This window comes from Pyxicephalus adspersus, chromosome 3, assembly GCF_032062135.1.
Source record: "Pyxicephalus adspersus chromosome 3, UCB_Pads_2.0, whole genome shotgun sequence".
Lineage (NCBI taxonomy): Eukaryota > Metazoa > Chordata > Amphibia > Anura > Pyxicephalidae > Pyxicephalus > Pyxicephalus adspersus.
The window spans coordinates 7,214,434-7,239,419 of NC_092860.1; the positions used below are offsets into that span (position 1 = coordinate 7,214,434).

The 24,986-nt window shown below is 42.4% G+C and overlaps 1 long non-coding RNA gene across 1 annotated transcript in view; it reads right to left on the reverse strand.

The window, feature by feature from the left end:
• The window catches only part of LOC140327646 (uncharacterized), a 69,625-nt gene extending 44,962 nt beyond the window's left edge, over positions 1–24,663 (reverse strand). Inside the window, exon 1 of the long non-coding RNA XR_011920059.1 lies at positions 24,376–24,663. This is a non-coding gene — a long non-coding RNA (uncharacterized lncRNA). The remainder of the gene's footprint in view (positions 1–24,375) is intronic.
• Between the last annotated feature and the right edge of the window lie 323 nt (positions 24,664–24,986).

A 24,986-nucleotide genomic window follows, 5' to 3' on the forward strand; every position in this document is an offset into this window, starting at 1 on the left:
ACCCACAGTGCTGCTTCTTCTTCTTGCATGTCTATCTTCACTTATTTTGTCATGTTTAGGTCTCTGTGATCCTTATGTATTGTAACAAAGGTGGCAAACTTTTGTAACAAAAAAATAATTCCTAGATTGTAAGCTCTTCGGGGCAGGGTCCTATCCTCTTCCTGTGTCACTGTCTGTATTCATCTGTCATTTGCAACCCCTATTTATTGTACAGCGCTGCCTAATATGTTGCTGCTATAAATTCTGTTTAATAATTATTTGCAACCCCTATTTAATGTACAGCGCTGCGTATTATGTTGGCGCTATATAAATCCTGTTTATTAATAATAATAATAATAATTTGCAACCCCTATTTAGTGTACAGCGCTGTGTAATATGTTGGCGCTATATGAATCCTGGTAATTATTAATCATATTATTCTGTATCACTGCATCATGCAATAGCCAAAAACAGCCAATCAGAATTCATCTTTCACTGAGCGGATGTCAGTATTACCCCAATATTGCCTTATTATTATATATGGAATATATATATTATGGAATAAATTGGTTCTCTCCACGTTTCATCCCCATTCGCTGGCCCCTGCTCAGGTAAGTGGAGAGCGGACGATGTTGCGTCTGTGAGCCGGCCCATTTAACTACGGGTGAAACCCTGGCCGCAGAATCTGCTTTCAAGCACGCTGATTCAAAATAATTCGGCCACATTTTTTTTTTCATATTTTTTTTTCCACCGCAGAGGCGTCAGCGAGGCCCCTCCGGCCCAACCGAGAAGGGGGCACTCCGCTCCTAGAATGTTCTCCCCCCTTCCTCCCTGCACACTCTTGCTTCCCTCAGCCTACCTGTGTCCTGCATAAAATGAGGTTTTGGAGGGGTTAGCTGATATCCCCAGTGAGCACGCTTCGCCAGAGCTACTGCACCGAGCAGATAAAGGCTCCTTTGAGAGGCCAGGGGCACGGCTGGAAGCTTGCTTTTCACTACCTTGGGACAATGCCACATTTTAAGACCTTTCCGAGACATGGAGATGACCAAATTTTACTGAATTAGGGCCACGCTGACTGTCCGGGATCCGATGAACAGCCACGCAATCAAATCCAAGAAAAAAAAAAAATTAGCACAGTCACTGATTTTAAGCAAAGAAAACTTAGGGGTCTATTTATAAATGTTTTCACTCAATATTCACCCATGGTTTGGCTAAAAAGCACACCTTTTTTGACATTAGATTCAATTAGAAAATCCGTAATGCACCTTTGATTCATTTTTCGAATAGAATCTAATAGGTAAAAGTTGGGTCATTGTTGGGTAAAAATATAAAAACCCTCAAACATTCACTGCCATTGAAAATACATGGACCTGGAAGAATCTCCACTAGAGAATGTTTGATGAATGTCAGATTCACTGGTTATTAATACCTTTATAGTGTGCAATATGAGCACAGTGCAAGGATTGCAAACCATGAAACAACTGGCATAGGACAAGTCCTGCTGTCATCATGACGTCTTTTTTTTTCTTAATCCAAAATTATATATTAATGTAATAAATGATCATTTTAATATTTTTCTATTGACTTATTTAAAATGATTGTTGTCTAAACTATTTAATGTACAGCGCTGCATAATATGTTGGCGCTATATAAATCCTGTTTATTAATAATAATAATAACTATAAAAGACATGGGATGGGAAGTCTAAATATGGTTGCATATAATGCGCTAAGGTTTTAATATGGAGCTGAACTATAGGCAAATATTTATATATATAAGAAATGATTTTAAAAAAGAAAATCAATCTAATAATGAAAATTAACATTCAAGTTGCATAGAGTTCAATGTTTCATCGGTGAGAGGATGGCTTTGTATGAGAAATTCTTCTTAATGCACACCCCGGAGCTGCATGGACTTCTTGCATTGCATTTCTTTGCTGTGTCCTTTTGCCATCCATACTTTTGGGCGGATAAATACAGGGAATGCTGATAGATTTCCAATCAGATCTAAAGTGAAAGATAAATCTACGTCCCACCAGTCACTCCAAGCAATTCTCCTGCCATTCTTGCTAGCAATTCTGCTCTTCAATGGTAATGGATTGGCCATTGGATGAATTGTACAAATGATCAGTTACACCCAACAAAGATATAATGTAAATGTTCGGAAGGGTAGGATATTATTATTATTATTATTATTATTATTATTAATAAACAGGATTTATATAGCGCCAACATATTAGGGAGCGCTGTACAATAAAATAGGGATTGCAAATGACAGACTAATACAGACAGTGATACAGGAGGAGAGGACCCTGCCCCGAAGAGCTTACAATCTAGTAGGATATTGTACATGTGTATGCAGCATTCTGGGAATTCCAATGATTGGACAGATTAGCCATTGGAGGATGCTGATCTGCTCATGCGTAGCAGGAATTAGCCCATGTGTCTCGAAATCGACATTCATCACCGGCAAACCAAGTATGTCGTATCAACTCAAAAGCATCTAGATTAGCGTTTCCAGACCTTTGTACCATGAAATAATTTTTAGGTCTTCAGGGACCCCCTGCTATAATTCCTATATCCACAGCTCCCAGTATATTAGGGTGGTGGTCAGTGGGAGGAATTCCTCTTACATTGCTGGCCATTGGGAAGTATGGCCAAAAAGGTCATTGGGGTCACTTAAAGTGACCTGAGAGGTGCAAACTGCTCATTGCTCCCCTAGCAATCTCTGGAGGACCCCTGGTTTGGAATCGCTGGGTTTGATGGATGCAGTAAGCGGAGGGGTTAAATACCAGGCAAGCCAGGAGGACAAGGGGTGTGAGAGTTCATTTTCTTTTTTTTCCAAATGTCGTATCATTTTAGTTTTTCAGGAGAGGCAGGCCACTGGGCTCAATGAGGAGCCTGTGTGAGAGGGGAATGCTTTGGTTTCTGTTTGCCGTCCTGTCACTGCTACTTAGCCAGAACATTAATCTTGGTGAGCCCTGAATCACAAGCATTACTACATCTGACTCCCGGCTTCACGCTGGAACTTGTGTTTGGGCAAGGGGCAGGATGGAGAGGAGCCCCTCACCGCACCTCCATAGAACGCGCATTAACCTCTACGCAGCCGGCAGCCTTCCTGCGCCAATATCACGCCGTATAAACGCCTAGTCGTAGCGGTGGCAGGAAATACAATGTAAAGTGAGCAATGTGGTAGAATGCAGTCACAAGATCAAAGTTATTTTATTATGGCTGAAATTTAGAGGTTTACTACATTGCTTATTGGTAATAATAAACTGTAAGCTCTTCGGGTCAGGATCCTCTGCTCTTGTGTCACCCTCCGTATCCGTCTGTCATTTGCAACCCCTATTTAATGTACAGCGCTGTGTAATATGTTGGCGCTATATAAATCCTGTAATTAATAATAAACTGTATTATTATACCACAGTGTTCAACCCAGAATTTTTTTTAAACCAGGTGTGAAGAAGCTGTAGGTGGGTGGCAGCCCCTGTATTGTGACCCAGCTTTACAGTAACCACCCAAAAACAGCCGAGTGGTTACTGAAAATTGCCGGGTGCTGCGCCCAAGTAATAGAGGCCGAGAGAACACTGTAGCACCAACATATTATGCAGCGTTGTACATTAAATAGGGTTAAAATCAATGGCATAGGAGAAGAAGAGGACTCTGCCCAAAAGTGCTTACAATCTAAGAGGTGGGGGAGAGTAGTATATATGTATATGTGTATAGATATATTGGACAGTCATATTTATTACATATGCAGCCTTTGCTTCCTGCTTAGTAGTGCTGCACATGCCTGTGTTAACTGCTTCTCCAACTATTTCTTTTTCTCTCTCTCTCACTTTATTTCCTTCACTTTCTTTTTGCTCTTCATTTTTTTCTTTTCTCTCTTTCTCTTCTCTTTTCTTTTTTTCCTTCTCTTTTTTTTTTGCTCCTCATTTTCTCTCTCTCTCTCTCTCCTCTCTCTCTTCTCTTTTCGCTCTTCTCTTTAATCTCTCTCTTCTCTTTTCTCTCTCTCTCTCTCCTTCTTTCTCTCTCCTCTTTTCTCTCTCGCTTTTCTCTCTCTCTCTTCTCTTTCTCTCTCTCTCTTCTCTTTCTCTCTCTCTCTCCTTCTCTCTCTCTTCTCTTTTCTCTCTCTCTCTCTCGCTTCTCTCTCTCCTCATTTTCTCTCTCTCTCTCCTCATTTTCTCTCTCTCTCTCCTCTCTCTCTTCTCTTTTCCCTCTCTCTATTCTCTTCTCTTTTCTCTCTCTCTCTCTCTCCTTCTTTCTCTCTCCTATTTTCTCTCTCGCTTTTCTCTCTCTCTTCTATTTTCTCTCTCTCTCTCGCTTCTCTCTCTCTCTCTCCTCTTTTCTCTCTCTCTCTCTCTCTCTCTCTCTCTCCTCTCTTCTATTTTCTCTTTTCTCTCTCTCTCCTCTTTCTCTCTATTCTCTCTCTCTCTTTCTGATGCCCCTCTCATTTCTTCTCTCTTGTTCCCTCTTTCTTCTCTGTATGACACACAGAAACGTATTTCAAGACATCACTATTGCAGGTTTGGGGTTACACCTTCATACTGACCCTCTGTCTTTGCACTCAGGAGAGGAGCTCAGCCCTCCATACTTGTTCCAGGTCATTGCCGCACCATCAGCAATGGCTTCTGCCATATGGCCATCCCTAAAACTTTCCAGGTAAATGAAACAAGGGCATACATTGCCCCAGAACAGGGATAATATTGATCAGGTGGTCAATATTTTGCAGATTTTGGACATCAGGGGCAGTTGGGAGATATGAAGAGGGAATGTCCTTCCAATTGAGGGGCAGTGGGGTGAATAACTTCAGGGATCAGGCCTCCCAAATCCATTGCTGTCCTTTCAAATCCACAACTGACAATTATAAATATTTTTCCCACTCATTACCAAAACAACCCACAAAAGAGCCGCATCTCCAACACGTGACGGCGGACCAGAACAAGTCTGGGTTTCTTGGCTGACCTCACCAGTGCAGGTAACCAGATAAAAAAAAAAAGATGAAGGGAGGCCGCCGGCTGCCATGGCGAGGCAGAGAATAATTAGCCCGCATTTCCTGCACCTGCTGAGTTTATGGCTGGCAGGTGAATAAAGATAAGACTCGTGTGCCAAGGTCAATGCACGGTGTGACCCGGGCGCAGCTCTCCCATTTACAGCATGATACAAAATACCTTTACAGAGACGACTGGCTGTGCTAACCAACAATATTACGCAAATCCCTGGCAAGATGCTTATGCTGCTGGCGATTCAGCAAAGACTGGGAATAGTCTCCATTGTAAAGTTAGCACAGCAGTGAGGGTTTATCCGTCCCTTCTTAATTTATTGAGTTTCACAGATTATTCAGAATCACAGCTGTGATTTCAGTGCATTTCACATAAAAAAGGAAAAAAAAATGCTGATTATGTGGGTTCACCTTCCATGGAGCAACACTGCCCTCCAGTGGTGTCAGTTGGTAACTGACCTTCAGAATCATTAATTACAAGTTGTGCTGTTCCTTTTAAGACAGAAAAAAGAATACTTTTTAACAATAAAGAGAACCTGTTCCCAGACCAAAAAAGTATTTTTATGTTCTCAACAAACAGTAAAAGAGTTGTAAAACAAGCCATCAATGAGCTTATTAGCTGCTTATACTGTGGACTAAATAATTTTCAAAAATCACAAAGTTGGGGTTTAAAGTACTGCACGTTAAAATAAAGTCATGTTTTCCACCTTCCCTGACCCGAGGCAACCCTCTCTCCCCTCCACAGATGAGAAAATATAACTGGGGTTTCCCTATTTGTTTATATTCAGGGTCACAGTACTCTCTCCTGTGCATTAAAGCCTCATTAACTTCAGGGGGACTTTCTGGCCCTGATTCATTAAAGCTCTCCAAGGCTGGAGAGGATACACTTTCATCAGTGAAGCTGGGTGATCCAGCAAACCTGAAATGGATCTGGTTCAGGGTTCAAAACATTTGCTAGCAAATAGCAAATGATTTTTACAAATACATTCCATGATTCCTGGATCACCCAGCTTCACTTCTGAAAGTGTATTCTTTACAACCTTGGAGAGCTTTCATTATTCAGGCCCTCTATGTTCACCTTAGATCCCAATCGTAAATACAATTAGGCTGACAAAATTAGCCTTCACCCTGCTATGTTCACCACTGCCTGTAGGTGGCAGTGTTTATTAGTCTGATAATGTAATTGTTGGGTCCAATTGCAGTAATTAAAAAATTGTATAAAACAAATGAATATTTTTATATTTTTTTTTACTTTTTTGTGTATGTCAGCATATAAGATAAAAAATACAGGATTTATAATAAAATTGTAGACATAAGTGGCAATAAAATGTGATATATACAAAAGGTACAACATAAAATTGATTCTTCCAGCAGTTTTCGGTTTATATTAAATGTATCTCTGCTAAAAGTCTTTGCTAGTCATGTGCATCTCCATACTATTTGTCAGGTGGAACTGTGATATAAGTTGTACGGGTCACCTCTTTATCCAACCAGAATACTTTTGGGTTGTCATTGGAACTTCTGGAGCCCACACAAGTCCCATGCACATGTAAAAATAGCGGAGGGGTACAGACCTGCAACAAGTTCGCCTTCAGCTACATCTCCCTCTCCACTATACAACGAGATCTCTGATATTTCCCCATCGCCATTCACAGTGGATGAATTTTGAATTTCCCTGTCCACATTTTGTGTGTTATATCTCCTCCTGTTACGTTCTCTATCATATAAAACATCACAAAATCCAGCATGGAGGATGGGAGCTTTTTGTAATGGGCAGAGCTGGGAATACAGAGCAGAGATTCCACCTACAAAGTCCCTGAAAGGTTTAATCTCACTAAACACTGAAATATCAGTTTAGGATAAACCAATCCTATAACATCCATCCAATCAGAATGCCCTTCCCATTAAAAGATTTCTAAATATAGTGATTTAATAGGCTATTGATAAAAACAGCCAACACGTTTCAGGGAACAGGCTTTCAATGCTTCAGGGCTGTCCGGCTATTGCAAGTAATACATTTAGGGCATCGAGAAATTGATGCCCAATCAATGAAAAAGGGTGAGGGTGTTCCCTCAAAATGTGATGGTTGCATGATAATACATTTCTTTATTTTATTATGATTGAATGCATTCCAATAGATTTGTACTAGGAGCCCTATGTTTAAAAAGACAGCAGCCTGGGGCCACAATTAGCTTCCCATTATCTGTGCTCTACAAACCAGGCCATACAAAGAAAATACCTACACCTGTTGGATCGTATTGAGGAGCTTTGAGTTATTACAATCCACCAATGACATAATGGCTAATATGGGATCAAGAGATCCTCCTGTTCTGACATGAGCATGTGTTCAATGAGATCAACTACTGAATTCAAGTCTATGTCAAAAAAATATTCAGTGCCTCTCTGCAATATATGCACATGCCCCATGTTTTACCCTGCAAGTACAGAAAAATACCCCCAAGATCAATGGGATAACAAAACTCTTTCAGCTTTTAAACAGACCAGAAGAAAGCAAGCCGAACTTTTCATTGCTTGGGTTATTAAGTTTTAATGACTTCAGCAATCCAATCATGTGCAAGCAAAAATCATGTTTCACCATTCTTTGTCATGAGAATTATTTTCACATTCATGAGTGAATTATCCCTTGCCAGTTGATAATTCGCTTTACAAAGTGAACAACTGAAATTCTCCTAATAAGCTCTTTAGGTAGACAAAAATTTGGAGGTGTAGGAATGATGTCATTGGTGTAGTACCCAAAAGTAGACACTAGGTGGCACCATAGCACTCACATGATAACACGACACAAACCAGATGCTTCTTTTACAAAAATGTATGGAGGACATTTATATTAATAATATTATGAGACAGGATTTATATGTTGCCAACATATTACACAGCACTGTACATTAAATATATAGGCTGTCTTACAGTTTGCAAGTGCTGATCTGTAGTTTCCTTTATAACTTGTGTTAGGGACAGATTAATTTCCTGTATGTGATATGATTTATATGTTAGCTGCTATGAAATATAATATCTATGCTCTTCTAAATTCTGACATTAATAAGATTAAATAAATGTCATCATTTAATAAGTGTACACAAGGAAAAAAGGTGGACAGTTGCTATCTGGCACACAAAGATAGATGTTGCTTTGGTTGCAGACTCCAGAAAAAAAAAGAGTTCATTTACACCAGCAGCATTGCCCAATGCATTGCCAAGCAAGAACAAAGCCATGTGATATGGCATCAGTCTACATCAGCATGCTATGGCACTAAAAAGGACTATTGCATTTTTACACAGTACATTCTATAGTGCACCTCAACATGCTGTGCCATATAGACAAAAAGCCAGAATGTCTATGCAAATACTTTTGCTTCTTTCTGGGCACTCAAGGGCACCAAAGCAGACCTTTTATTTAAAAAATGCAATCTGTTTTACTAACTCAATGCATGTTCACTTATTGCATATAATGCATGTCAACGCACTAAAGGCAACCCTGGTGGCATAAATCCATAAAACAAAAAGTTCATTCACTTCCATGAACAAAGATCTTTAGCTATCTCAGCTCTGACAGCCATTCTGTCCCTATATAATGGAGATGAATACAAGAGAAGGGGTTTGCAATCCAAGTCAGGGAAGCAGACTAGAGTGACAACACTGCTCCTGCACTGATACAGTACAGCGAGTGAAGGTTGTCACCCTGGGACAGGAAATGTGTTGCTGGAGGGATTACCAAATAGAAATAAAGAAAAGAAAAAGACACAGCCGCCCCATCAAATGACTGCTGATCTGAGATATATTATTTTGTATTTAGGTTTCAATTCCAATGCACATAAATTGAAACAAAACTTATTTTATAAAAATATATTTTTTTTTGCTTACCTGTGCAGATATAGTTATAGAAATTTGTATCTTTTTGTAATACTGCCAGCTATTCTTATCTTGTGTGTGTAGAAGTATTTTCAATTACAACATTCTCCAATCTGTCCTATTAGTGTCTGCAGGATGATAACGATTTGCAGGGAGATTATTCATCTTTCCTTATGGCTGACATGATGATGAGTGATATATTATTATTACTACACAGTATTTATATAGCGCCATCATATTACACAGCGCTGTACAAAGTCCATAGTCATGTCACTAGCTGTCCCTCAAAGGAGCTCACAATCTAATGTCCCTACCATAGCCATATGTCATTAATGAAGTCTAAGGTCAATTTTAGGAGCCAATTAACTAACTGCATGTTTTTGGGATGTGGGAAGAAACCAGAGTACCCGGGGGAAACCCACGCAGACACGGGGAGAACCTGCAAACTCCATGCAGTTAGTGTCCGGGCTGGGATTTGAACCTGGGACCCCTGACCCCTGAGCCACCATTGGTTAGTATCCAGGCCACAGAGGTGCTGGCTAGGGTGTACGTTTTCCAGCGCTAATACTGCATAGAGTGTTAGTGATTCAATACATTACCACTTCTGATCCCAGCACTCCTTATTCTTTTTCCTTCAGCTGGTCACCTTATGTGGGGCACATGATCAATCCATCCACCCAGGGATGCGGTCAGTGCGAATCCATATATACGGTGTAATGGCTTAGAATTGGGCCTGCTCCTTGTGCCTGTAATTTTTGTCATTGGACAGTTGTCATCTATAGCCAGTGATCAAGGGTTTTTTTTTGCAGTCCTAAAAAAGCATTATACTGTATGTCCAGCAGGGAGAGCCTTGTCCTAACATTAGTAATAACTCCTTTCCTTGAGAGGACACTACAGTGTATTACCAGCAGATGGAGCTCTTCCACCAATGTTCGTAAGAAAGGCTTCTCTCCCTAAGAGGACATAATACTTAATGTCCAGCAGAGGGAGCTCTTCCACAATGTTATTAGGAAAGGCTCCTTTCCCTATGTGGGCATATTATTTAATGACCAGCAGAGGGCACTCTGTCACCACTAAATATTGTAAAATAAGCCCCTATCCAACAAAGGCCCTTTCACAGCTAGATGAACCCTTCATTGTTCAGAACAAGTGTTTGTGTGTTGAGTGGAGGGTTATGTGCATCAAATTTTATTCAGAATAATTTTAAGAACTTAATGTTAGGCTATAATTGTAACCTTTGCCTTTAAACCATTTGTGATAACTTTCAAAGATTGGGTAATGCTCCCTCTAGTGGTCACCTGATCACAGTGATGGGGGGGAGTGTTGATTGGCTGTGAAGGTATGCAAAACCTAAAGGTGGGAGGAGAAATTAAAGAGAAAATGAACCCTGGAGGATGTGTCTAAGAAAGGGGCAAAGGACTGGTCACTACTGCATGTGGTCCCCTTGCAGCTGATGTCTCCTAATTAGCATGCCTAGTTCTGGGTCCCCATATGGGGGCGCCATCTTGATAGAGGCAGAGCTTTGCTTCGCAGGCCAGCGCCTCCAGTGGTAATCTCACCAAATCTCCCCCAAATATCCAAAGACTACCAGCTAAAGGCAGCATTGCAATTACACAGCTATGAGGCTACAGAATGTGAGCCTAGGCACCCCCACAACCCCTCCCCCCTTCTTTCCGTGGCCTTATATATAGAACAGTGTTGTCACCATCGTGAAACCCACCATAGGAAATGCCAAACAGTCACCAGAGGAGTGTATGTACACATGAAGTGGCTGCAAAAAGGTGGGCAGGAGATCAGCAGGACTGAAATGTAACAAAGGATGACATTTTTTTTATTAAAAAAGTAATAGTTTATGATACACAGAGCTTTATCAAAGTGAATCATTCAGTTCAGGTTTACATCTACTGCAAGATACTAATTGATAATTCACTTTAAAACAGGATTCATGCAATGCAAACTGGAAATGGTATAAATACAGATTTGTAGCACAGCAGTGTTTCTTCATCACTTTATTCTTCAGGATTAGTAAATGGAAGTTCTGCTTCAGCAGATTTTCTCACTCCACTGCAGTCCCAGTGTATAAAATTGTGCAAACTTCAGTTTGGACATTATACTAAGTGACCAGCAGATGGAACTCTTCTGACATTAATGTTAGGAATATGAAGACATTATACTAAGCGACCAGCAGAGGGAGCCTTAACATCATTTACGTAAGTAAGCTCTTCTCCTGTGTCACTGTCTGTATTTGTCTGTCACTTGTAACCCCTATTTAAAGTACAGTGCTGCGTAATATGTTGGCGCTATATAAATACTGTTTATTAATAATATTAATAATAATATTAATAATATGAAGACATTATACTTAGTGACCAGCAGGTGGAACTCTTCTGCCATTTATGTTAGGAATATGAAGACATTATACTAAGCGACCAGCAGAGGGAGCCTTAACATCATTTATGTAAGTAAGCTCTTCTCCTCCTGTGTCACTTGCAACCCCTATTTAATGTACAGTGCTGTGTAATATGTTGGCACTATATAAATCCTGTTTATTATTATTAATAATAGCAATAATATGAAGACATTATACTAAATGGCCAGCAGAGAGAGCGCTACCCCCATTTGTTAGAAATATGACGACTTATTACTAAATAGGCAGCAGATAGACCTCTACCACCACTAAATGTAGTAATATGAAGACATTCTATTAAATAAGCCAGCAGATGGAGCGCTCCCACTGCTATACCAGAGGACAATATCCTAAGTGACCAGCAGATATCGCTTTTCCACTAGTAATGACATCTCTTCTCTATCAGAAAATTACACGGTGTGGCCAGCAGAGGGAGCTCATCAATCAATAATACCAAGGCGAGCTCATTCCTATAAGAACATTTTACTAAATGACCAGCAGAGGGAGCCTTAACATCATTTATGTAAGTAAGCTCTTCTCCTGTGTCACTGTCTCTATTTGTCTGTCACTTGCAACCCCTATTTGATGTACAGCGCTGCGTAATATGTTAGCACTATATAAATACTGTTTATTAATAATATTATTATTAATAATAATAATAATATGAAGACATTACACTTAGTGATCAGCAGGTGGAACTCTTCTGCCATTTATGTTAGCCCTGTTGGCCCTGTATAAATCCTGTTTATTATGAATTATTATTATTAGTAATAACAATAATATTAATAATATGAAGACATTATACTAAGCAACCAGCAGAGGGAGCCTTAATCTCATTTATAAGTAAGCTCTTCTCCTTCTGTGTCACTTGCAACCCCTATTTAATGTACAGCGCTGTGTAATATGTTGGCGCTAAATAAATACTGTTTATTATTATTAATAACAATAATATTAATAATATGAATACATTATACTAAGTGGCCAGCAGAGGGAGCGCTACCCTTCATTTGTTAGGAATATGAGGATTTATTACTAAATAGGCAGCAGATAGACCTCTACCACCACTAATTGTAGTAATATGAAGACATTCTATTAAGTAGCCAGCAGATGGAGCTCTCCCACTGCTATCCTTGAGGACAATATCCTAAGTGACCAGCAGATAGCGCTTTTCCACTAGTAATGACCAGGAAATTACAGGAAATTACATGGTGTGGCCAGCAGAGGGAGCACTTCAATCAATAATAACAAGCCGAGCTGACCTATAAGAACATTTTACTAAATGACCAGTAGATGGAGCTCCTCCCCTCATAATAGAAGTAGCTCTAAAAGTACATTAACACTGTGCGACCAGCAAATGGAGCGCTTCCTGCTATCTCTTAAAGCTCATTCCTATAAGGACATGGTAATAAATAACCAGCAGATGGAGCTCTCCCCCCATTAATGTTGATAGGTGCCGTTCATCTCTATAAGGACATTATACTGTTTGACCAGTAGATGGCGCTCCCCCCTATTAATGTCATTAGGCATTCTTCTTCAGCAAAGACTTGCACAGCTGCATGAACCTGACACTGTCCTTAAAGTGAAACTCCAGTCCAGCAGGTAAATGCAGCAGCTAATATTCACATATGTGAATAACCTCAGAAAATATTTGTAATTCTGGTGATTAATTCCATATAGACTGGCGGTAAAGAAGTGGTGACCCCACCACCTCCTCCTTATCCGTGTGAATTGGTTCTTACACACAGCAGGAGGTTTCTGGCCTTTGTCTGTTTCTATGTCTTTGATGATCTATAATCATTGCAAGTACTCCCTCTAGTGGTCCTAGGGAATGTAGTTAGTAAAGTGATGGCTGTGCTTTACTGTTCCTTTTTCACTGCAAATATTTGGGGTTATAAATTAATAATAATAATAATTTACTATAAGACTTTTGTCCGCACATGATTGGATGGTTGATGTCAGTAATGCCTCAACATATTCACTGTGAACAATATTCACTTTTTATTATGCTATGAGTAATTTGGCTTTCTATGGGTCAGGTCTGACCTGGCTGAAATTAAAAGACTGTGTAGGGTTGGATAAGGTTATTGCAGCACTAAAGAGACCCTGTCATTTCAATGAATGAAATACAAAGGGCATTTTGCAGCAATAAAAGATAGATTCTACTTATATATTCATTTATTATACCTCTCTGGTGTCCCATGTCCTCCTTTTACTGCATTTAATGCATCATTTAACACTTCAGGGATATTCGTACGTGTATCCCCCCGCCACCCATAATGGTTCCATCCTCCAACCCTGACATCAGCACTGGTCACAGCAGAGATGGTAAGTCTGTGGGCTGTACCATTGTGTGTGGCGGGGGGGGAGACATGCAACAATGAATGCTGAAGATCAGATTGGCAGGTTGGTCACATGGGCTGCAGAAGGGGAAAGCACAATCCCCCGTCTATTAAAGGAAATTACCATTTGCATTTTATTTAATAACAGGTTCTCTTTAAAAACTGATCAGCTTCTTCATCCTTAGACAGCCATGGTGAGACCCGACCCAGAGAGGGTCCATTTACTAAAAAATAGTAGAAGCTGTTCACCTCGCAAAGTCAATGCTTCCACAGCATTCATTATTAAGCATTCTTTATTAAAAAAAAATTCTCAATAGGAAATGATGGGAGACAATAGTGGCCCTTGGAAAAGATTTGCTTTTCCCCATCAGTGACTTAACAGCCAGGCATTTAGCATTTTCAGAAGCCTTTAAGGAAAGTCTGAGAATTGCGCCATCGCAGGTTTAATTTGCTGGCTATTTGCGCAGATGGCCCATCTGCTCGGCTTTGCCCGCCGGCTGTTTTTCCGCCCTGCAGGGCCCTTCATGAGAGCAGACCATTATTTATATATCCCGACCATTTCATCCTCCTTTACCCCCCTTCCCGCCGCCCCGCTCAAACAAACGTGTTGTGTTAGCGGCTGTCTCCGCAGGACAAAGTGAGCGTTTGTCTCCCCTCTGGGGAGCCATGAAAAGCCATCTGTGTGCTGCGTACCATGCTGGGCCCTCGGCTCTTTGTACTGTCAGCTCCATGGGACAAATGCTATCTGAGGGGACACAGAGACCCTCTTCACAGCAGAATGGGGGGCTTGTTCTGATGGGCCTTTAATGGCGGGCTCGGTGTGAACATTAGGACAGAGGGGTCTGTGTCCCCGGCCTTACAATGGCCTGAATTATTACAGCGCTGGCCTGGGAAAGGGAAAAAAAAAAGGGAGGGGGGCGGACTGACAATATTAGAGGGACCGAAAAAAAAAAAAGACAAACTTTTTGATCCTTATATGGCTCCTTCTTCACAAACCTGCAACAAAGGGGCAAAATCTCAATGGCAGGGGCAATATTATAATATACCAGCCGTCTAAAGCTGCCCATATGTGGTATTAATAAAACCTAATGGATATTATATTCTATGTATTTGGTGCAGGTTGCTCAAGTAGCGGTGTGGGGGTTTGTATGGATCAATACTTTTATTTTACATTTTTTTTAATATATATACATATATAGGACGAGCATGATTATAATGTTATGGGAAGGTGCCGGCTGCCTCAAATTATAATAAAACATTCATTGGGTTTTTCAACACCTATGAAGTGTGCGAGGGGTTGTTCAGGTTGGGTGATGGCTGTCCTTGGCCAAACATATTCATGGTCCAGGTGCCTTTGTATTGTACAGGTGTATAGCATGCAGGGTACCTGTGTAGAGCAGCGATGCATGGTGGCTTGTTTAGTACCATTTGTGTAATGACAGGTTCACTTTAAATCAGAATTCACTTGGATAGATCCAGTTTGTGCCTCGCAGCAGTGGAGTCCTGGTTTGGATTTTACAAAGTTGGCACCGGATAAATTGGTGTTTTTACATTTGTGTTGGTCACCCAAATTCTAAAAAAACTTCTGCAATGAGCACATGCCTGGGGGGGGGGCTGGGGGGGGTCACTGGCCTGCAGGGATCGATGTGATTGGTCCTCCTGTGCCACTGATTGTCTCAATGTGCGCCTAATATTATTAGATTACAATGTGGACAGAGCAATGTGCCCAGGTGAGCGACCAGTCCGGGTTTATCCAGCCGGGGCTACAACACCACCACTAACTTGGCAATTACAATGTATTAGCTATTCCAGTCCATCAGACTTTTCTGCCTCCAATGAATAATTTTATAATGCACCTTCATCCTACCCCCCCCCCCCCCCCCCTAATTGGTGCCCAACCATAACCATTCTTTCTTGATGCCTAACCCCACACTCCATCCCCTTCTTTGTGGCTAAATTTAGCCCATTCAACACCGATGCCCAACCCAATCCCACCCTACCTGGCGCCCAATCCCACCCTACCTGGCGCCCAATCCCAACCTACCTAGCCCCCAGCCCAATCCCGCTTTACCTGGCGCCCAGCCCAATCCCACCTTACCTAGCGCCCAACATAACCCCAACCTACCTGGCACCCAATCCCAACCTACCTGGTGCCCAATCCCACCTTACCTAGCGCCCAACCTAATCCAAATCTACCTGACGCCCAAACTTTACCTCTTCCAATCCAATGCCTCAACCTCTCTGTCCCAACGCCTAACCTTACCCAGGTGCTAAGCTACCCAGAACCTAACCCACCGGGTTCTCCTAATGGGTAGCAAATTCTAACAAAACCGGCTCTTAAATATCTGCTGTGCTCCCCCAGCTCTAGGAGAGTCTGTTGGTGTTCAATTGGTCTTCCAATTTCATATTTCCAAGAAGTGGTAATGGAGGGGTGCAGGGGACATTGGTGGAGGAGGCACACACACCTTATGGATGAAAGTCTTCAATAAAATTAAACGGGGAATCATGTTCTGCTGTGTAATTTCCATTGGACGTTAAAATGGAAGAATCTGATTGGCTGCTGTGAGTGATTTATCCCCTCTATGAGACGCTAATATATGAAACTCATGATGTGATATGCTGAAAAGACAAATTTCCACATTTCCCCAATCCCCTCTATTCCAGTGATCAGACTGCAACATTGTAACTTTGTAGCTCACAGCAGGGGCTGATCTGTGTCATACATGTATGCACACAGCAAAGAAATGCACAGACAGCAGTATTTACATGGCTGTCATCTAAGCTGGAATCTCAGTACAGGAAATAGATAGTATGATGCCCGAGCAAAGATGGTGCCATTTTTTTAGAGAGTAAAGCAGATTTAGGCGTTGTCAGGGGGAGTCCTGAGATCTCTGCGAGAGGCGATACCTTACACAGCACTTGGCATTCAGAACTTACTATAACAGAACGGACCCCCGTTACTGAGCTGGACTGCACCTGTCTCATTAGGTGTCCTGTGCAATAAACACAAAGTGAATTTTCTGAAAAACTGCAAATTTTTCACCCATGAGAAAATGTTAAAATGCAACCCAGAAACTAAAAAACAAAACTTATTCCAAGCAAGGCTGGAAGTTATAAAAAGCGTTCTGCACTGGTGAATCTAACCTTGGGAATTGCAGTGCAAAATTAGTGTAAATCTGCCAGTTTTGTATCGGCCACACAGACATTGGTTTGCCAGCCAATGAGAAACTTGCACAAAGTTTGCAAACCAAAAAGTAAAATGTTTTGTGTGGATTAACCAATCACAATGCTTGCATTTATTTGATGCTGTGATATTGATTGGTGGTGATGTCACCCATACACAGATCTGCCAAAACAATTGCACATTGATGATCTGGTTATAATAGCCCCTGACAAGAGGTATATTGGGTAGCAAGACAACAGCCAGCTCTAGAAGGTGTTGTGGGTTGTGCCTGGCATGCAGTGGGTGGTACCTACCAAAGGTGCGCCAAGAAAGGACAACAGGTGAACCAGCCATTGGGTCATGGGCACGCAGGGTTCATTGATTTGCAAGGGAAGGGGGTTAGCCTGTTGGTCCGATCCCATAAAAAAGCTACATCAGCACAAATCCCTATTTAATGTACAGCGCTGCATATTATGTTGGCACTATATAAATCCTGTTTATTAATAATAATAAATGGTTAAAAAAAAAAAACTAACGCTGGCCATGAGAAAAAGGTGTGAGGACAAACCGAGCATAGCAGCTTGCTGGGTTTGGGTAGCTGCCGACCAGTCAATGTGCCCATGCTGACCCCCTATCTATTGCTGAAAGTGCCTAAAATGGGCACAGAGCTATGCTATGATGGCCTGGTCTAAAGGTTCAGCAATTCTTCTATAACATGTGGATGGTCAGGTGCGTCATTTACCTGGGGTACAGGTGTCAGCAGGATGCATTATGGGAAGTGGGCAGACTGGTGGAGTCAATGTGATCTGCTGCTAATATTTTGGTGCTGGATACCACGGGACACCTACATAGGTCTTATGGAGCCCTTGGCATGACATTTCAAGCAAAGGGGGACTTACAAAATACTAGGCAGGTGGTTGTAATTATTTGGCTGATCAGTGTACACCCAGCTGGAGTAATCCTTTAACATTCACATATAAAGCCCGCTACACTTGCCTATAACAATCTGTGACATTCTTGTATTGTTGCATTAGTACATGAGGGGGCTGCAGTTCATGGGCAGCCACACAGAGGGCAGCACTGAGTACAATCGGTTCACATGCAGCCTGTTCATTGTGTGTTAGGTTCTCAATCTGAGTATTTGTATGGAGAAAATATAGTGAATGAGATAAGGCTCATATGGTTACATAGTTACATAGTAAGTCAGGATGAAAAAAAAGACATATGTCCATCTAGTTCAACTACTAGGGAAATAAACATATCCGAGATATAAAACCCCATGGACATAGTTGATCCAGAGGAAGGCAAAAATAAACCCCGGTACAATTTGCTCCAACAAGGGAAACAAATTCCTTCCTGATTCCATGAGACATTCACCAAACACACTGCACTGGACACTTGTTGGTCAGATTGTAAAAGCTTGTCTTGAATGGCTTTATATTGGTTGGATGGCTTAGGAAGGCATTGGTGAAGACCCTGTGACTGGGGCCACCCCCTGCCTAGGAAGGAGCAGCAACAGACCAATGAGATCATCTCCCAGCTCTCTCCTGCTCGCATGTTCCTCAACAGCACATGTGCATGCAGGACACCTGATTGGCCCAGAGTACCACCCAACCCTCTCCCAATATAATGTTTTTTCTTCCTGAAGCTCGGTTTTAAGTTATATTCTACCCTAAGTGAAAGATTATGAGAGCTGCAATTGCTGTACTCATTCCAAAGAATGCTAATTACCTGGATAGTCAGTCACACACAGGAAACAAGCATGTGGACAATTATCTGAACACCTGAGCTGCATCTTCATTCATGGTCATGGATTTGTAACGTAAGGACAGCAGATCAGAACACCAATCAAGGCAAACTGGAACCAGGTCAGCAATGGCGGCTTACATTTTCGCTCCCCTTTAAGAAACCTGTATTGGGTGTCTTTGTTGCCAGCAGCGCTGGCATCGGACGCGGATAACTCACAATGGATAAAAACCCGGAATGGCGCTAAATTTGAGGCCAGGCAGCCGGACAAGGAGACCTGTCATGCCTGCCTCTCCTCCGTGTGGTCTCCCTGGAGCAATAACACGGCTCACACAGGCCCGTCTTTCAGCCCTGCAGGTCTAGACTGGCCGCTGAGCCTCAGTAACTAAATAGAAGGATGCCTACAGGAGATTCCCACCGTAACAAAAAGGCTTTTGTGCCAGTCGTCCCCCCACCACCCCGACAGGCAGCAGACCAGGGGAAAATGTCAGAGCAAATGCCGACACCGTTCCCATCAATGGGATCAATAAGGAGGTTTAGGAGGAACCCCAACATCGTTGTAATGAAACTTAATGGAGTCAATGGGCCTGATTTATTAAAGCGCTCCAAGACTGGAGAGGATACACTTTCATCAGTGAAGCTGGGTGATCCAGCAAACCTGGAATGGATCTGGTCCAGGATTCAAAACACTTGCTAGCAAAGAGCAAATGAAATCCATTCCAGGTTAGCTGGATCACTGGAGAGCTTTAATAAATCAGGTCCAATGACCCTTTATATGGAATGCAGAAATGGCATCTATGAAAGCCTGAATATTGTGTAATATTTAACAAAGATACATTGTAACATATTCTCATATTTAGGGATAAGCAATGGGTCATATCCACCACCCCAAGGGCAAATAAAGGCTCTGCTGCCCATTGATTAGATTTTTTCGGCTGGGTCTACAGGGACGTTTTTAAAAAAGCATGTAAACGTTCCTATTGCGTATATATGCACTTTTATTAGCGTTCTAAAGCTTGCCTATTCCTTGTTTTTCCTCTGTTTTTGCTTTTTTCCCCGCGTTTTCTCACATTTTTAATGCATTTACGTTTTAGGTGCTTATAAACGTGGCAAAACGTCCAATTGAAATCAATGGAAGTGTTTACCCGGATTTTCCCGCGTTTTCCAGCTTTAACTCAGAGTGTTAATTTTTTTAAACGTTGCAAGCAACGTTTAGGATAAAGCTCATGAACGTGCCTCAAGGAAACGTCCCCGTGTAGATTACCCCGATGGAATGCATAGGAATTTCCAACAAGGACTTTAAAAGCCTCAGGTTAAACGCTGGGAAAACGTCCGTGTAGACCAAGCCTTAGAGAAAAAAAAACGGTGCATATTATTAAACAAAGGACGAGTGTTTATGCCTCATTTATATTTTCAAATTAAATATTTACATTTGACGTTTACATTAATATTGTGATTTGGTGTTGCAAAGCTTCAATATCAAGGCAGTTTTTTTAATGACAGGTCCTCTTTTGTGTTCCCTTTTCACAGGCAGAGGGAGAAGCATCTCATGGCGGCGCCCGGAGCCTCAAGGAGCCGGCATTAACGGTAAGGATAATCTGTAATTTTGTTCAAGTCATCTTTACAATTCAGGAAAGAATGGAGCCTTTCAGCAGCACAAAACGCGTATTCATGAAATGCCAAGAACACATTGTGTCTTCTGCAAAGCAGATAAAAAGTTTGGAGTGCGCACTTTCACCAGCCCAATAATACGTGCGCGCTTTGCTTTTCATAAACGAGCAGTGCTTTAATAATGGCTGAATGGCCCCCCCCTCCACAGTACAATGGACAATGGGGCCGAACATTTGTTACCAGCCGCCCCGGGGCAGGTGCAAGCCGACATGTGAGAAACGCGTCAGTGTATGGCCTGTGATATGTCCTGGCATTGCACCCCCCCTGTCTACATATACAATGGCTGCATGACATTCCTAAGGTGTATTTCATGATGCCATTCCCATCCGATGTCTGTATGTCAGGGTGACAACGCATGGCACAGATGGGAGACACAGACAAAGCGTTGTCACCTTATGCCGACACACAAAAAAGTTACCATTCATCTCAATGAGCCTTTATGGAAATGACGCACCTCTGATCTGCGGTCTGCATTGTAGGAAGATCATTTCAGCTTTACAAACCGATGGGACCTAAATGATAGAATTGGGAGCAGACTGCAGAATACACAATTATATTCTATATTTTTGTTATGGCAGCCATAGTCTGATCCAGTCATTGTCCAATCATTATGGCTACTGGCTTTCAACTACATTGACAATTTTTATTCCATTTCTATTTGTTATCCAGCTCAATTGCATTAGCAATATCACTTGATTGATCAATAGGAAAACCAGCTGATCAATAGGCAGATGGATCCCTATGGCATAAGGCACACAAGTAGCAGTCACATGTCATTCCAGCACAGTTTGATCTTGCTCTATAGGGGAGCTGTGTGTTGCATCTTTTATTAGGAATCAATTGCCATGCCATTGGCTGGAAATCATGCCAGATTATTGAATGGTCAATAGGGTATGACTACTGTTGTTTCCTATGGAGGAGGACATAGGGTGATGCTTATTAGTTCCACTAGCAACAATGATTTAGGGGGTTGTACATTTTTTGGGTTCTTCCATATGTTCCCCTTCTTATTCTTAACATAATGACCCCAGGCAGCTCCAGATCTGGTAAATGGAGGAATATACCCACAGGGACAATGGGACCTATGGGGAAAGGATGCAGGCGGCAGGATTCATTCCGCCTTTTGCTGCACCATGCACGCAGACATCTGTTCCAGGGTCTTTGAGCTTCCATTCTCCATGCCGGTCCTTGACATCGGCTCAAAGACTTTTTTGTATAGACAGACGTGCACCATTAACCCTTCCAGAACCAGGTGAAAGGAATGGACACGCCAAGGCTTGGAGGAGGCTTTGTGGTCCTCGCATCAATTACTCTTTTTTTCAATTTTGGATAAAATAGGGAAGGGTTAGAGGAAATTTTATGGGAGCATACACTTCTCATGGCACCTGTCCTTCTGGTTCTTCAGTAAGTCCAGACTTCATTCGCTTGTTCCTATCCAGCCCTGAAGAAGTGGGGCACTTGCAGCCCTGAAACGTGTTGGATTTCGCATGCAAAATGATAATGAGCGTTGGCTCTGGAATTCTGTAAGCAGAGTGGGGCCCCTTTTCTTTGTCCAGTGGTAGACGCTGCCTACAGTTGGCACCTTTGCAGAACGGACAAGTGGGCTTCCGACATAGGTCTGAGAGGAGGAAGTGGCCTGTGCAAGGATTGCTGGGACCCTGCCACAGACGGAGGCATGCTTGTCCCTTCCTTAGCCTGGTGGGATGCCTGAGGGATGGACAGCTGGGCATCCGAGGAAGAGGGCGAAGGACTGTATATTGGGGGCCCCTGCTGGAAAGTCTGGGGCCCTTGTGTGAAGCCACCCGCTGCTATGTCCGCCCATGACTTTGTCCTATATGTTGGTGTCTCCAAGAACCATCCATAGGAATCCTAACCACCCAACCAGCCTTCTCCCTTGTCCCAGTGACCCTAAGACACCGCAAAATGGGCAACCCAAAACTTGAGTATCTTCTAAATAGAGACACCTGTCTGAAATGCTAGTTGGAGAGATTTCCATACACTTCCTGTTTTGTCTCCTGAACAGGAAGTGAAAGAAAATCTCCCCAATAGGTCAGAGAAAGCAAAAAGTCTGTTCTATATAAAACAAAAAAGAAGTATAAAAATAAAAATCCACCATACATTCATTTTAAGGAGCCTGCAGCATGGTGTAGAGTGAAGGATAAATGAACCCCTGCAATACTTCCAACTTCCCCCATCACTGGTTTCATCCTGCAAAGTTAAATTATTCTAATATTAATGAGCTATGCAAGGTAACATAAATGACTCCCCAACGTTCTAACATAAAAGTATCTTTCATCCCATTTGTACCCAATCACACAGGCCCTTGTATCACAACTTGATGGTGTGTTAACAGTTCACCTGCTATCATGTAGAGCCAGGTAGTGATAGGTAGAGTGCAGAGCAGGTGTTTAAACAGGTCAGGAGAGGCTGGATGGGTTCAACCAAAGGAGGAACTCTGCAGTGACAGAGTTCATTACTGAAGCAAAATACCGCCAGGTGGAACCGGCAACACACAAGACGACGTCATATAGCTCCAACGTAAGCCTTGGCCCAGTACCATCCCTCCTGCTGCCAAGTTTGTAAAATAACAACACACAATGCAATCTTTATGACTCACTTTTTGTTTTCCTGGCATTTTATACAATGTGATTCTTCACATATCGGTGGGGACATACACCAGCCAATTATTTTATAGAATCCTGTGGCTCAAGAAGCAATATCGGCCGAATCATCAATTTGTACAATCATCAACCAGCGAGTGAAGAATCTGCATTTCCTGTAAAATTGTGGAATAGGAGGGGGTGATAAGGGGTCGTGCAATCGCCACACAACTCGCAATCAACAATTCTCAAAAGATTTTTTTCAGTACTACAAAGGTGTTGATTTTGGTTCATCAGAAAACTACCGATAATGTTCAAAAGTTTCTTTTAATTCTTTTCATAAGACAAAGACCAATATTATACTCGAGCAGCCAATCAGAATTCACGATTCACTGGCAGCATGAATTGTGATTGGTTGATTGGGTTTGCTCTGTTCCCCACTCCATGACTCCTCCTTTGAGGGTTTTTTAATTGGACACAATAATAATTATAACACAGAGACCTTGTCACGGGCTGACCATAGGTGGGAGGCAGCGGATGCTGCATAATGGTGATAAACACGTACAATCCTCACCGGTAAAATCATGCGCGTTAATGGAATGAATTCACACAGATCTTATCACGTGGAAACAGCAGCTGCCCAGGAAAGTCATCTGCAGTGGTCACAGTGGGGCCATGGACTTCTGGTGCCCAACCGGCGGCCCTTTGGCACTTTTTGTGTGGCCACTGCGACCTATAGCAGTCTCTGACCATTTCCTTTACTTTATCTCCATTCTCTGACCGTCTCGTGTGCAATGTCTGCAGTCTCTGACCGTCTCGTGTGCAAGGTCTGCAGTCTCTGACCGTCTCCTGTGCAATGTCTGCAGTCTCTGACCGTCTCCTGTACTATGTCTGCAGTCTCTGACCGTCTCCTGTGCAATGTCTGCAGTCTCTGACCGTCTCCTGTCAGTCTCTGACCGTCTCCTGTGCAATGTCTGCAGTCTCTGACAATCTCTTGCAACATGCCCATAGTCTTTCACCCATCTCTGGTCACTGTATGCCCTTTGGTAATGCCAGGGGCCACACGAGACCCCCAATATCAGGCTGACCACCACTGCTATAGACACACAACCAATAATTGATCTGTCATTGGTCAGGTTGAATGATGATCTCACACATACAGGTTTAGTAATATTGGTGAAACAACAACCAGAGACAACTTGAACACGGTAGGCAGATGAACACCGATTCTGATTGGCCAATATCGGTTTACAACACAATGTGGATTGTGGCAGCCAAACACCCAACAATCCAATAGCTTTTCTCCTGCAGTTCAGTAATAAAAATGGAATATTGGATGAAGTCCCCAGACACAGCAACTTATTCCATGCACTAACCCACAGCAACTGATTAACTTTAAGGGGCCACACAGGTCCAACATTCTGCAGAATGCACTTTGCCCCCAAGCCATTGATGTACAGCTCCAATCTCCTCTGTGCAATGTGATTGCAGTGTGTGTGGCCATCAGCAGCTGCTCCTGCCACCATCCATGCCATAGCCAGCACTGGGTGCCCTGCACCTGCCATACCCCCAAGCATGGGTCTATCATATTCTGACTTACCTCCCATCAGCTCCCCATCACACAATAATAATCCATCTTCCAAAACAATGGTAACAGGTAAATCCAAAAATATTGACAGCCCAAAAATCAAAACATCCACCAAGGTTGCAAATATTTGAATAATTTCCAGCAAATATTATGTTTCCATAGAGGGAGGAATGCAGAGCCCATTAGATCCATAGAAGAGGATAGTTTTCCATGGGATGAGATGGGGATTCCTAAGATCCAGTGCAGGTTCCCTGTATGCCATGGCATCCTGTGTCTGGAGCTGCAATCCCAGCAGCTGGCTGCTCCCCACTGCACACAACTGTCCAACTGGCTGCAGCTAAGAGGCCAATTACTGAGTCCAGGACACGCCCCCTTCTCCTCCCAGGGACTGTCTGCCAACCAGCAGGCTGACTGCACAGGAACAGCTGCTCTAATGTCAGCCTCCCTGTCTGAGCATTGCTCCTCTGTCCCTAAGTGTGTTAACCTATTGTGTGCTGAATCCTGGGGATGAGCTGATACATTGTATCAATGCCAAGAATTGCTGGATCAGATTGGAATACTCAAGATAGAAGGGCAAGGTGTAAATATGGATACATTAGGCTTTTATATTTATGTATCACATC